General features: G+C 42.1%; 1 long non-coding RNA gene and 2 pseudogenes across 1 annotated transcript; all 3 read right to left on the bottom strand.

The window, feature by feature from the left end:
• Positions 1 to 2,704: 2,704 nt before the first annotated feature.
• On the bottom strand, positions 2,705 to 4,764 carry LOC117855071 (uncharacterized). The gene is made up of 4 exons (XR_004640437.2): positions 4,592 to 4,764; positions 4,102 to 4,195; positions 3,169 to 3,265; positions 2,705 to 3,078 (listed from the first exon to the last, which is right to left on the bottom strand). It is a non-coding gene; the product is annotated as an uncharacterized lncRNA (long non-coding RNA).
• Positions 4,765 to 9,225: 4,461 nt separating this feature from the next.
• Positions 9,226 to 11,795, bottom strand: LOC140222818 (uncharacterized; annotated as a pseudogene).
• Positions 11,374 to 12,945, bottom strand: LOC140222973 (uncharacterized; annotated as a pseudogene).
• Between the last annotated feature and the right edge of the window lie 1,549 nt (positions 12,946 to 14,494).

Here is a 14,494-nt window from a genome sequence, read left to right as displayed (position 1 = left end):
TGTCTACTTTCATGTCACTAGTTCACAGCTATGATAGATGGTCAATCAGTGCAACTACCCCAAAACATATGGTGCATGATGGGATTTCATTATTACTTCTCAAAATAAAACATAAAAGATAACTTCTATATATGACAAAAGGAGTCTTGAAAATATACTCTAGTCACTCAAATAGCAGGGTCGCTAGAATAATTGTGCGGTTCATCATGGAGTTCATTTCATTTAGGCCATGTTTAGTTACTCCCAAATTCCCAACTTTAGCACTATGCAAAAAGAAGATTTCCCATCACATCAAATTTGCGGTACATGCATGGAATACTAAATGTAGATGAAATCAAAAACTAATTCCACAGTTTTGTTGTACTTTGCGAGACGAATCTTTTAAGCCTAATTAGTCAATATTTGGACAATATTTCACAAATACAAACAAAATGCTACAGTTGCGCATTTATGGCAAAATGTCAATTTTGCCACTCCCAAATTGGGAACTAAACAAGGCCTTACATTCTACCAATCCACTTACTCCCTCTATCCTGAAATACAAGATATCCTAAAAAAATTTACAATATATTAGCAGGGTAGAAAAAACGCATGTACCCATAAATTATACAAGGGGAGTTATGTTAAATGGCTCTTTTAATGGCAATTGCATATAACAAGGAACTTGAACTTATTTTAGTAATAGTCCACAAATCAGCCACCTTATCTTATCAATCGGGAAAAAATTACTTGAGCAATCATTCAAATGTGCCTAAAGTGCCTTGTATCTAACGACAAATTTTGAACAAATTTTGAACGCTTGAATGCTTTGTATAGCTACGTTACGGAGCGGAGGGAGTATGTCGGTTCAGAGTACACGTACTCTGCGTGACATTTTTTTTTTTTGACCGGACCCGTGGAGGAGTTCCCTGCAGCGACATTTGTATGCGACGACTATTGGTGGAGCTGTTTACTAAATGTTCCTTGTATTTTTCTTTTAGTAATTCAGTATTCTATATACGTCAAATCAGTCTAACGGGTCCTATGCACGTAGTTCCGAACCTTGTTACCTTGGTCACTCCGCTCGCCAGTAAAATCTAGAGCTCGAGCTCTTTTACGGTGCACTACTACCAGACGGTACTATATTCTTTTCTGACATGGTACAATTGTAATTAGCACGATATATATTATTTGGAGATTTTTTTTCGGCAAGCTATTTTCCCCGCGCACCGCCACTCCCCCGCGATCCATTTTCCCCGCGCGCCGTCGGTCCCCTGTGCACAGCCGCCCGTCGCGCCGCGCCGCCACCACCGGCACGCCGCCTCGCTCCCCCCCCCCGGACACCATGCCGCGCCTCCACCACCCGCTCGCCGCCCCGCCGGTCGCGCCACCACGCCCTCTGCCGCCCCGCCCGTCGCACCGCCACCGCCGCCTCGCCGGTCGCACGTCGCCCCCGCCCATCGCGCCGCCACCGCCAGCGCTCAGCCACCGCCGCCTCCGACTTCTCCAGGCGGCCTTGGGCGGCTCCTCCTCCTCCTGCTCCCTTCCCACTTCCCAGCCCGCCGCTGCCGCCTCCAGCTTCTCCACGACGTATCGAGGGACTAGGCAGTCGCTTGCTTGGTTTCCAGATTGGCCCTAAAACACCTTGCTCTGAGATAATTGAGATGATTTTTACTGTCCTGTCATAAAATTGCAATGACTCTATGCAAATATGACCCCTGCTGCGCATGGGTAGAGTGCGCAGTGCAACACTGACATTGTTTGGCAGTAACTTTGAAGTTGATTATGGGTCCGAGGAACAAGCCTTCATAGTCTACAAAACATTAGCAGTTGGCAAGGAGGTAAAGTAGCCGTATTCTACTAGCACTTCTTAACAAATGATGATCTTTGACTCAACTGACGTTTGTGGCTTTGTATTGCAGTTGCAGCCTGACAAGGTCAAGAGGGAGATGACTCTATCAGGCAGCAAGCTTGCCGTGTTAGTATATCCTGTTCTGGCATCTCTAACTGATATGCATTGCTGTACCAAGGCTAAGACTGAAGTCCCCTCATTTATGAATTCAGGCACTTTGCAGCAGTAGATGCCCGGTTTCTGCGAGCATCCTTCAGCGCATTTGTTGATCTGATGGGACTTGCGACGAAGCTTGTCGAAGAATATGGTGTGGCCAAGGAAGGGCATTCTTGAGGAACAATCTCATGCACGGCACGCTTGTGAGCACTTTGGATAATCTGTATCAGTGGAAATGCTTTTAGGTTTGGCAAGCTAATGTATCAGTGTATTTGCTCTTGATTAGTCCAGCCCTATTTAGAACAGTGAAATTTTTTTCTGCATATTCATGTGAATTCAACTTTACAGCATTAATGTGAAATCCACAGATAAGAACAGGTCACATCCCGTTGTGAATATGCTTGTGCACAATTTTGTTCTACTTCGTATAGAAATTTCAAATCATGATATGTTCTCGATAGGTAATCATGGATTCTGCCTTGTGCAGTCGTGCCTTCGATCAGGTTGCCAATGGCCACCCAAAGTTTTAAGTGAAATCGTTCTAACAGGACGAGACAGTTCAGGTCTGCCCATTATCGTCGATGTGAATTGTGATCACGATGAAATGCGCCCTACGTTCACGGCATGTTGAATACTTTGCTTGCTTGTGAGCATGGTTGCTCCCTGCAACTAGTGGAGGAGCTGCGAACCACTCGAAAGGAGCTCTGTTTGCACATGTACCGTGTAACCGTGATAATATTTGACAGCTATGGATGATTCTAATATATTACATTTGGAATCCCAAACCAACAGCAGTATGCAGGGGCGCTGGTACAGCAGGAAAGCAGAACAAAGTGTGGAACTTTATGTACAGAGAAAAACTGACTTTGTAGATGCATCAACATACAACGAGGATGCCTCAGAGGCATTGTTATCCTGATTCTGCGTTGCTGCTACTTCAATCCCGAAACTATGATGTCGCGCAGCCAGAGCTTTTAGGTAGCAGCTAGTGTTCTTCATGAAGCCACCATCTAGCTCCAATAGTTGATTGCATATGAGCAGTCCAGTCCCTCAGTCATCTTCTAGATCACTGAAGGATACATCTTCCTCACCTGCGCAACAGAAGGAGCATGCACCACCTTCATTTACTAGTTGTTTAATATACCAACAATAAGATGTGAAGTGGAGTGTCATTTAAGTACCTTGTTCTTACTGTCCTGATCAATTAATGGTTGTGTTGCTTCTGTAATAGGTTAGTCCTCGATGAATATATTGCTCTATGCCAGTTGGCACCCCCAGCTGCAATAATGATGGATCAAAACTTTAATTAGTAATTATATAGGCAAGCTCATGCAGATAATTATTGTATCATGCAGATAGTAGATGCACGCATACATGACATGCGCAGGACGATCCCGGACGACAAACGGATGTTCACAAATGGCTTAAAGAAAAATCCATTTAAAGATTACATTTCATTTTTTTCCGTGTTTACTTCATTATCTATGATGATCGAATATTCCAATCCAATCACGTTCTTTTCATTTCTATGTGGACATCACTTGTTTAGATGTTAATAGGAACTCACTTGTTTAGATGCTACTATTCATCCAATCATGATTCATTTTATTTCTTCATTCGGTCTTTAATATTCATAGTAGAGAAGGCTCTTTCAACTGTTGTTGCCACTGGCAAAATCAATGCAAGTTCAATGGGACGATACACCAAACTTAGCAAGACCAAAATCTCCAAGCACATCACAGTATGTCAGGTCAGACTTTCAGTTTATCATCCTAAGACCTAAGTCAACCACCCCAAAAGTTTTAGCAGATAAAATGAAGATCTTGTGGCTCTGCATCCCATTGCCATATGAAATGAAATTGCTACAGCCTACATGTTCCTTCTTCTCAGAAGAAAAAAAGAATCTGCTACTGAATTCACACCAAGCGAAACAACACTGTACCTACTAGATAGAAATCAATCCCCTTTTCTGGACAGGAACTAGGTTTGCTGCCAGATCCAATTCTCTCTATTAGTTTGATATCTAATTCGAATTACTTCCAACCACCAATTAAGCAAATCGCAGAAGCTAAAACGGATCAATTACCCAGAGATACAGGCTTCTGAATCATTACCAATACTCGCACCAGAACAGGAGCTGGTCAGCCCGGCCGGGCCGCTGCTCGATCGCCTTGAAGCACTCCAGCGCCGGCGTATCCGACCAGCAACCTGCAGCCACACAATAAGCAGATGAGCCCGGCACAGCCCTCTTCTTCCAGGAACAGGGACCAGACACAATAGGAAGCACCGCACGACGTCCAGAAATTCCACCAAATTTCAGGCAAGAACAGCGTGGGGGCGTGGCCGCGTGGGCGCGCGGCAGGCGGGGGCGCGGGGCCCGGGGGGTGAAGGCGACCGGCGAGGCGGCGACCTGGTGGGTGGCGGCGAGCCGGCGACCGACGACGACGAGTGCAGGGGAGGGGCAGGAGGCGGCGCGGCGCCGACGGGTGCAGTCCGTGCGGCAGGAGGTCAATTCGAGGCTGCGGGGTGGAGGGTGACGTGGGTTCAGGGAGAAGGAAGGTGCGGAGGGACTGGTCGCGCGGACGGAAAAGCTTGGGGCAGTACCGACTGTCGAGTAGAGGACGGTCGGCGCGGACGGAGGAGCTTCGGACGGCGCTTGACTGCCCAGGATGGAGAGCGGAGGGTTGGGCGAGCCGGAGCTCGAGGCCGCCCGCCGGAGTCGCCGCCGCCGCCGCAGTGCAACCCTAGCGAGCGATGGGATATGAGAAGAGAAATAAAAAAGAAAGAAGATGATAGTTATAAAAGATTTGATATTTCAACAATATCATTTTACATCTTTCCAATTATATCCTTGTACTACACATACTACTTATACATACTAGATTTTAGCTGTCGGATTCTTACATACGAATCCTTTACGAATCCTTTTCGAACAGTAATATAGAGTAGTATTGTGCATCGTAAATAAGAGACAATCCTTTTCGAACAGTAATATAGAGTAGTATTGTGCATCGTAAATAAGAGACAAGTGATTTTTTACTTTGCGTGTTACCGGACACGTCTCATCGCTATTACACATCCGGCCCACCAGTTCTTTATCAGCTTCTCTAGCTATACTTTATTTATTTGATTCTTTTGGACTGAAGTGGGTATTCTCGCCCATTCATTATATATGTTATGGTAGAGGTCAGACATCTTGCTAAACTGCCTTCACATCATTCTTTGAGTTAAACCAATATATTTACGAAATTCGAGCATTTCAAGCAGGAACCCAAATTTATAAGCTGATAATTTGTATTTAACATGGAGTACAAACGTACTTAACGAGATAGCGGACCTTTAATATTTTCTTGATTGCACAATTCAAATAACAAAGAATGAGAGAGACCATATATATTGCTCCAAATAATTTATCTGCTGGATTGCTTTTCTTCCTGCCTTAACGAAATAAAATACACAGGTACTGGAATGGCAGGAAACTGTAATGCCACAGAAGTAACAGTAGAGTCGATCCATACACAGTAATCACGGATGGAGTGAACGATTTGAGCAGCAACGTAGACCGAGCTACCAAGTACTTTGGTGTGATGTTCCTGTTCCTATGGTTGTTTGCCCCAGAATTGTCGTTGTGCTTGTAGCAGGGGAGGATGGGAGGCCCCTGGCTTTTATAGACCTTGTTTATATGCATGTGGAGCGCTGTAGTGCACCGCCAACTTGATCTTTTCACACGCATTCAAAGCTTATACAAGACTTGGGCCCTGTCACAAGGACGTCCAGTGCTCCGAACTGAAGTCACAAGAATCAGGTACCACACAATTGTTTAGTCTAGTTTTAGCTTATTTCGCTCACGGTGGACAGGACATTTGGGTCGAATGAAGTGGATCATATTAGAGGAAGCGACTGCAGTGAGAGGTGATTCATAAATAAAGAGTATAAAACACCTAACAAAGAAAGAAAGAAAGAAAGAAAAGTAGATCAAGCACAAACTTTAAGTTTGTCAAAAACTAGTTAATTATTTACAAGCAGTCGCATTAAATGTACATTATATGAACACAGATAGTTGAAGAAAATTACTCTGCACGAGAACAGAGAGCATATATAGTTGCATACACTGATATAGTCGGCAGTTTTGCGTATAGCATCTTCAAAATGCGGTGACGATAATAGCACTTGCACCAATATTAATAAAAAAAACTTGAGAGCATGGATGCTTAGCTTGATCCCGTGACAACGTTCCGTATGTGGACAGGCAGGGGGGTCTTTCCGATGTTGGAACGGCGATGAGGGACCAACCAAACTGTGGGCTTCATGGCTTAAAAGGGTTTGGTCTGGCCGAGGGAGTTTCTGGCCGCGCGCGGCGCTGCTCACAGAACCACGTTGGCATCCCGGAGGAACCGCGTGGGATGAGATACGCTCCGACATCCTCCTGCTAGTAGGATCTTGAATTGTTATTGGGCTTGTTCGCTTCAGCTTATAAGCCGGCTGAAAAGCTGAAACGGCTGATTTGTTGTGAGAGGAAAACACTGTTTGGTGGCTGATAAGCCGGCTGAATAAGCTGAAGCGAACATGCCCATTAATGTTTGTTGAAGCCAGGGTACAGCTTGAACGCGCGAAAGTCATGAGACCATGACTGTATATTCTCGCGCGTGTTGTCGTTATCGCAATCCTGCACTACTAGAAAACTCCCCTTTATCTACGCTATAGTAGTAACACACGCTAAAAGCGTCTCTACATTAGCATATAAGATGCTTTTTGATACAATTTCAAAAATATGTCAGAATATTACGATATTAGACACGCTTATAGTGTTATTAGTCATATAATGATATTTTTTAACACGCTATTGAAGTCGTCTCAAAATGACATGGAGTTAGACACGCTTTAAAGCATCATTATCCCTTAAACACGTTGTAAAGCGTATCAAATAATTGTCTATAGCCAGGTAAAGATGCTTTCTGACTTGATTAGAAAAACGTATCATATTGATACAAAGTTTGACACGCTTTAAATAAAAAAGTATTAGAAATGTTGGTTGATCAATAAAAAAAATAGGAAAAAAATTTAAAAAGGGTGGAGCACAGGGATTGAACCTAGAACATCCATCTCTATTGATGTCACACAAATTATTGAGGTATTTGTTGTTTTGTTAATTTTCTTGCTTTTCAACATTATTATACATAGTCATAATATAACTTTAAACATGTTTAAATTTCACATTTGTTGTTTGAATTAAGTGATTCTATTGTACCTCTAGAGTGTACCAAAATAGCACACCAAAATTGAGCTGATAAGGTAGTTGCATATAGTTGTGTGTATATGTTTCGGATCATTGCAGTTGGGTAAAGAGATGAGATAGGGTATATTAAAGCATGATTTGTTTACTGTTTTTACAATCTGGTACTTCTACAGCAGCGAAGTTGATGAGAATGTGCACCCGCAGCCGAAACAGTCTCAGCACGGCAGCAAGCTAAAACGAACCAAATCTACGGACCCCCTCCTAATGAGTATGTCTATCCTTTTTTTTTGCAGTTGCAATGCTGCCTCACTAAACTTTCAGGAAGCTCTCGAGCAGATGGTTGGCAACCCGGTTTCCTTTATTTGCAGAAGACCTTTCCACCAAGTGTCATTGAACAGTTTATAATGCAATACCTACCAAAAGCATTCTTTCTCAGCAAATATGAACACAGCAAAACAATAGCTCTAGGGTGAAAAAGGATGCATGAGAGAATGGCACATGATCAGGTAAAATTCAGGTAACAGTATTAAACTTAATTTGATTCACCAAAACTTTCTACTGAAAATGTAAGATTTTTCAGCTCTATCACATAGCAGATGCCAAGCACGATAACATCCATAATTCCATACCAATGGTGAGGAGAAGGTTTACTTTGAATTTTCTGAAATTACCTGCATAAATGTCGCAAAGACATCATCATCACGTAGTTTTGATACCTCAACAGATCAGGGTGCCTCTTCAGAGAATAGTCTTTTCTGTCTCTGTGCCTACAACAATATAGTGTCTATAGAAAAACCTCTACCACATCCGACACACATTCCCAAGCATAAACTCTACTTGCGTTTCATTTATTCCCTGGTGATATGGAAACAGTAAGCATGTCGTAGGCGGTATATCCAAATAAAAGGAAGAAATTGAGTTAAAACATACTCGAAGTGTACTTATGAGGTTTGGGATGTCATCTTCTTGTAGATGGACCGCAAAACTGTTGTAGTTAAGCACACTTTCATACAGCATAAAAATTCCATCCTACAATGCAAGCAAGAGAGTAGATAGGTGTGAATAAGACACCGCTTGATGAAATGTTCTATCATGTCAACACCCAACAGTCTATTCATATACACATTATATTGTCCCTTGATATGCAACACAAGGAAAATGATGTTGTATACCTGAATTATGACAGGAATACATCCTTGAAGCATGCTGTCTTCCATACGCCCACTCCAGCTATCCCCTAGTAGGACACCACAGAAAACAGAGCTTGCTAGTTCCTCATAATATTTCTCAGTTCGTAAATAGTTCACTGCCATATAGAAATAATCAGCTTCATCCCTATTAAGAGTGCGGTGAGGGCTAGCAAGAATGCTCTCATAGAGTGCCATCTACATGGAAATAAAACATTGGTCAAATATGCTTGCGCTGGTAAATTCATATCACTGTGAACATGGAACAGCAAACATTAAGAATATCTGCTAGCATCCAAGATTAAAAAAACAAACCTGGGCACCATACAATTGCTGGGTCCACAATGTTTTGTTTCTGCCATCGTAAATTCTATTCACACACTGAAACTTGAAATGTCGTCCCTATCAAAAATAACATATTAATCTCAATGCTGCAACAAAGCTTAAAGAACACACACACACAAAAAAGAAACTTGCGACATAGGCTTACTTCAAGAAGATGATTGTCAAACTCAGCTGGTAAATCATATACATATATTACTAGCCTTTTTTTTGAACAATGGCCTTAACATTGATGGAGGTACTGCTTACAATTTTCAAGTCTGGTAGCAGACTGAACTGTCTTCTACAGAATTACAACATTGCCGATATAGGATCCAACATAGGAATGCACAACAAAACAAATCTTTGTGACACTTGTGTTTGTCTTGGTTGCAGCTAGGCTGAATAGAAGTTACAGAATGGTTTTTTGCAGAATAGGAAGAGCACCAACAAAATAATACATGATGTTCAGTAGTACAAAAGACTATATTGTTCTAATCTGTTTCATCAACCAACAATTGAGCACCCATGTCAAAATTATCACGTGGGATAACTCTCATCACGGTGTGCCATGCTTCAGCTTTTGGATCTTGAACATAAAAGACTTGCTGCACTTGTGAAGAGAAAACAAAAGGATCATACTCTAATTTTTGTCCTGTGTGTATCTTTCGAGAAAAATTCACAAGGGTGAATCCAAACTCATCTTGTTGTAACCCAGCTTGATGATGAACATCATACCATTCACCTTTGAAAAGCACTACCTTGTACTCTGCATATGACAATTCAATTATATCTGACAATCTACCATAATAATTCACACCATCATATGTGATGTTCACTATGCCACTATTTTGTGTCAAGCGTGCAGCCTCACGGCTCATAGTGTGGAACCTGAAACCATTAATACTGTAACCACTGCATCTCACACCACATCTGCTAGGTTTTGCAGCCAATGCTCTAACCTTTGTCGGGATACTTGTTCCATCCCCTAGGATAACCTGTTTGTATAAGGAATGATATTAGATCCATTCCATCTATTAATGGTATGGCTAAAATGCATCAATTTAAGATTTACACACCTTTTGCTCCAACCAATCAGGAAAGTGTTCATTGATCAACTTCTCTATGGGACAAGGTGTCAAATTAGATGATGGATCCATTTTGCTTTTTGTCTCTTCCAAGAATTCTCTACAACAATTGAATCAGTGTCATGTCATCAAGTTACTACAAAAATAAACATAATAGGGAGCACTATATGAACAAACCCGTGTAAATCCTCAAGTTCATCGCAATGTCGCAAGACATATCGATGCACCTGAACAAGAAGATGCTTATCAAGGTTGACAACGGTACGCTTTCCAATTGGTTCACCAGCACTATCAAACAAATACATGCCCTTTGTTTCATCAGAAGGTTTAGGATTTCTAGATGGCCTAGTAAAACGTGTAGTTCCTTCTAAAAATCTCGAACAAAAGTCCAGGCACTCCTCCATGCAATATCCTTCAGCAATTGAACCTTCTAGGTGAGCTCTATTCTTCACAAGTTCCCTTAGCTGAACAAAAATCTATATCCAATTATGGACATATGTAAGTTGCAAAAATTATTGAACAATTATTGACAGTGCAAATTAATGTAGTTGCATACCTCTCTATGGGGTACATCCACCGGTATTGAACATGACCACCAAGTTTAACTTCTTCTACTAAATGCACCATCAAATGCACGCTCACAGTAAAGAATGATGGCAAGAAAGTTCTCTCCATATCACATAGTGTCATCACAATACTCTCTTGAAGCTTTACCAACTCATCCACATCTATCACCTTGGAGCACAACATCTTGAAGTAATTAGATAATTCAACCACTATCCTCATGATATCTTTGCTAGGGTAACAGGATCGGAGCGCCACTAGAAGAATGTCATGTAGTAAAACATGATTGTCATGACTCTTTAGTCCACTCAATGTAAAGTCTTTCATGTTCACACACCTAGATATGTTTGATGCATATCCATCAGGAGTCCTAAGGGTTTTTAATTACTGAGCAAAGGATCTCCTTTTTCTCTCTAGACATGGTAAAAGGTGCATCCAAAAGCGACTGCTTTCCTTCATTATCTACAACAGGATGAAGATCCTCTCGAATTCCAAGTTCAACTAAATCTAGTCGTGCATTAAGGTCATCCTTTGTTTTATGACAAATAGCCAACAAAGTCAAGATAAAGTTGTCACTCACATTTTTCTCTAAGTGCATTACGTCTAGATTGTGTCTTAATCTATTGTGTTTCCAATATGGTAGCTTGAAGAAAACTGACCTCTTTTTCAACCAATCTTTAGGATTCTTCTCCTTAGCACCACTCCCATCTAACTCCTTATTTTGTCCTTTTATTTTACACTTGCATTTCGTAGCACTTTCAACAGCCACTTCCTTATTCTTGCCTTTCTTGTTGTCCTTATTTGCTGTGCACACCTTTTTCCCTAGCACAAACTGATGAGGACATCAACCCCTACACAGGACCTGCTACTCCAACGGAACCAACACCAACGTCACTTCCCACTACACCAAATCCAGAAACGTTTCAAGGTCCAATAACGCGAGCCCGTGCACGTGACCTGAATTATGTGATCCTTTTAAGGAATGAAGAAGAAGATTCTGTCCAGGAATGACAACCTGAACGCCATCTATGGAAGCCAATAAAGGGTGCTGCGCCACCTATCTTTTGGAAAGATTGTTTCCATGTAATACGTAGCTATTTTAGAAAGGTTAGGTGGGGATTTCAGCCAAAGATTCATGCTGGACGAAATTCCCTCCCCACCTTTCTCCTATTTAGTCCTGCTCACGCCCCCTTGGTTTGGCGGGTTTTCTTTGATAAGTTTAGCCATTGTGCAAACGTCCTGTACTGCAGTTGTGCTCAGCAGCCACCTGTGGACAGCCATTGTGAACCCCAATTCGTGAGTGATTGATATTCAGTTTTGCCTTCATCTTGTTCTTGCTTGTTCTTCGATTGCTTGCGGGAATAGAACCTCATGTTCAGGTTGATCTTGCCATCAGCAAGGTCAATAACCATTTGGAGTTGGTTCAGCGATTGCTAAGGCGCCACGACTTGTTCGTTTGTAGTCGGATCGCAAGAGTCACCTCCTCCACAAATCGAAGTTATCCCTCTCACCGAAAGATCGGGCACTCCAGCTCTATCACAAACTTTTTCCCTTCTAACATTTTAACAACAGTAGTGGCACTCATTGTTTTAGGTGCAAGTTCAGTCTCTATCGAGCCATCAAACTGCATCCTTTGCCTTCGGTATCTATGATTTTCTGGTAGCCATCGACGATGACCCATATAGCACGACTTTTTACCATTCTTCAGGCGAACTGATTTTGTCGTTGGACCACAAGAAGGACATGCATATGTACCACCTGTGCTCCATCCATATAGGTAAGCTAATGCTTGAAAATCATTTATAGTCCACAATAGTGCAGCTCGGAGAGGGAATTCCTTTTTCGAAGAGGTGTCAAATGTTTCAACTCCATCCCACAACATAAAAGCTCATCAATCAGGGGCTGCAAATATACGTCCACATCATTACCTGGAGAACCTGGTCTAGGGATGATCATTGGCAACATAAAAGATGTTTGCTTCATGCAGATCCAAGGTGGTAGGTTGTAAGGAACGAGCATTACAGGCCATGTACTATGCTTTAAATTCTGATTCCCAAAGGGGTTAAATCCATCACTTGCAAGACCAAGGCGTACATTACGAGCATCTTCTGCAAATTCATGATGCCTAGCATTAAAGTCTTTCCAAGCTTCACCGATCTGCTGGATGTCATAGTTTTCCATCTTTCGTATGGCCCTCCTCATGCCATCGCATATCATCTGAAGTTTTGGTAGTTGAAAATAACCTTTGGATCCTAGGTATCAATGGAAAATACCACAACACTTTTGCTAGTTTCCTTTTCCCCTTAGGTTTAGCTGATGAGCCATTCTCCTTAATATCTTTCCAACGAGAGCTCTCACACACATGGCAAACATCCTTTTTGGCATGTTCACCTCGAAATAGCATGCAATCTTTGGGGCAAGCATGGATTTTCACATAATCAAGACCTAATCCACGGATGATCTTCTTCGCTTCATAATATGTCTTAGGTAGATTTGCTTTAGGAGGTAGCGCAGAAGATAGTAGTCCCAATAGTGCTCCAAACAATTCTTGTGACCAACCATTTAAGCACTTCAAGTGATATAAGTGCACCAAAAATGACAGCCTTGAGTATTTACAACCAGGGTATAACGTTACGTGTGCATCCTTCAAGAACCTTCCATATATATTCTGATCCCTCCTCGAATCATCACCATGAGCTGGATTCACAATATCCTCTAGGGCATTATGTTCCATATCTGCAAATCCTGACTGAAAATCATCTGCTTCGCCTTGAGGCAAACCTGCGGCCCTACCAAATGCAGCATGTAGCAGTTCTTGCATGCTATCTGATTCTCCATCCCGGCGACCTTGTACTATACCCGAAGCAGGCAACATTATGATATTTGGCACATCAACAAATGCAATTGATGGTCTATCATAATTCTCACCATGATGAACCCAAGTAGTATAACCTTGAAGAATACCGTCACACCGATGTGTCCTAACTTCATCACGACTTTGGGTTATTCTATTCTTGCACTTTTTACATGGACACAATATCTCACTATCACGTGGAAGGTCCCAGTAAGCAAAAGCCAAAAATTCTTCAACACCATCTTCATATGCGGTCTCCCATCTTGATTTTTTCATCCAACTTTGATCCATCACCCTATGTAAGGAGCTGTTAAATTTAAATAAAACATATCAGCTGCTTTAATTTGCAGTAATACGAAATTCATGTACATGCTTCACAAGCCCATATCAGTGAAAAAAAGACCTGAATTCTGCTCACCATTTCCTGGAGGTCACTGGGATATACACAAACAATTTTGACTTGTCTTTGAATACAAAGAATGGTTTCCCTGTCAGTAGTAGAGGCCAACAATGTGGCAAAAAAGCAGGATCTCTTTTATGCATACAAATTAACCGATGAGGATAAGGAAGAGATTGAGAAGTTGTCAATGATCCAAGGATTGAGGAAAGGGTTCGTTACTCAAGATGTTAAGTAGTAAAAGTCCAAGGCTCCTAATTTATTTACATTAAGGATGGCATATTACCATATCAACTTTAAAATAACTGAATATAAAAAATTTCAGTATATTGCCACACTGCCAATAATATGCATGCATTGAACTGGAGTTCCATCTTTATGCAAGACAAAATGTATACATAGTAATTTGAGCATCATGCCTGATGTCCAAACAACAAGACCTTGTACAATTCAACACTGAATAGACTAGTCTATAGGAACTACCAGAAACTTACTCTTCAGGAGAGCCCGGGAATTGATCCTGGTTTTGCTACAGTGAAAAGTCACAGGCACTAGACAACATATAATAGCTCATCTTCTCTGGGAAAAAAGAAACGAAATTCATAGATCATCTCTGAATTTGATGAATCCAAAACCTATGCATGCATTTGTCCCCTCCCAATTACCAGAATTTTGCGTCGGCAGTTCCAGGGGCGGCATCGTAGGCGGCTTCCAGGGGAGGCGAAGCCGGCTGCTTCCAGGGGTGGTGGCGCAGGCAGGAGCTTGTAGGGGCGAAGCTAGCGGGGGCTACCTGGGGCGGCGCCGGCGGGGCCTCGTAGGGGCAGCGACGCTAGGGAATACTAGGGGCAGCACCAGTAGGA

This window comes from Setaria viridis, chromosome 5 (genome assembly GCF_005286985.2).
Source record: "Setaria viridis chromosome 5, Setaria_viridis_v4.0, whole genome shotgun sequence".
In the NCBI taxonomy this organism is placed as follows: Eukaryota; Viridiplantae; Streptophyta; class Magnoliopsida; order Poales; family Poaceae; genus Setaria; species Setaria viridis.
Note: the sequence above shows the minus strand (reverse complement) of the source record. Positions and strands in the feature narration are given on the sequence as shown.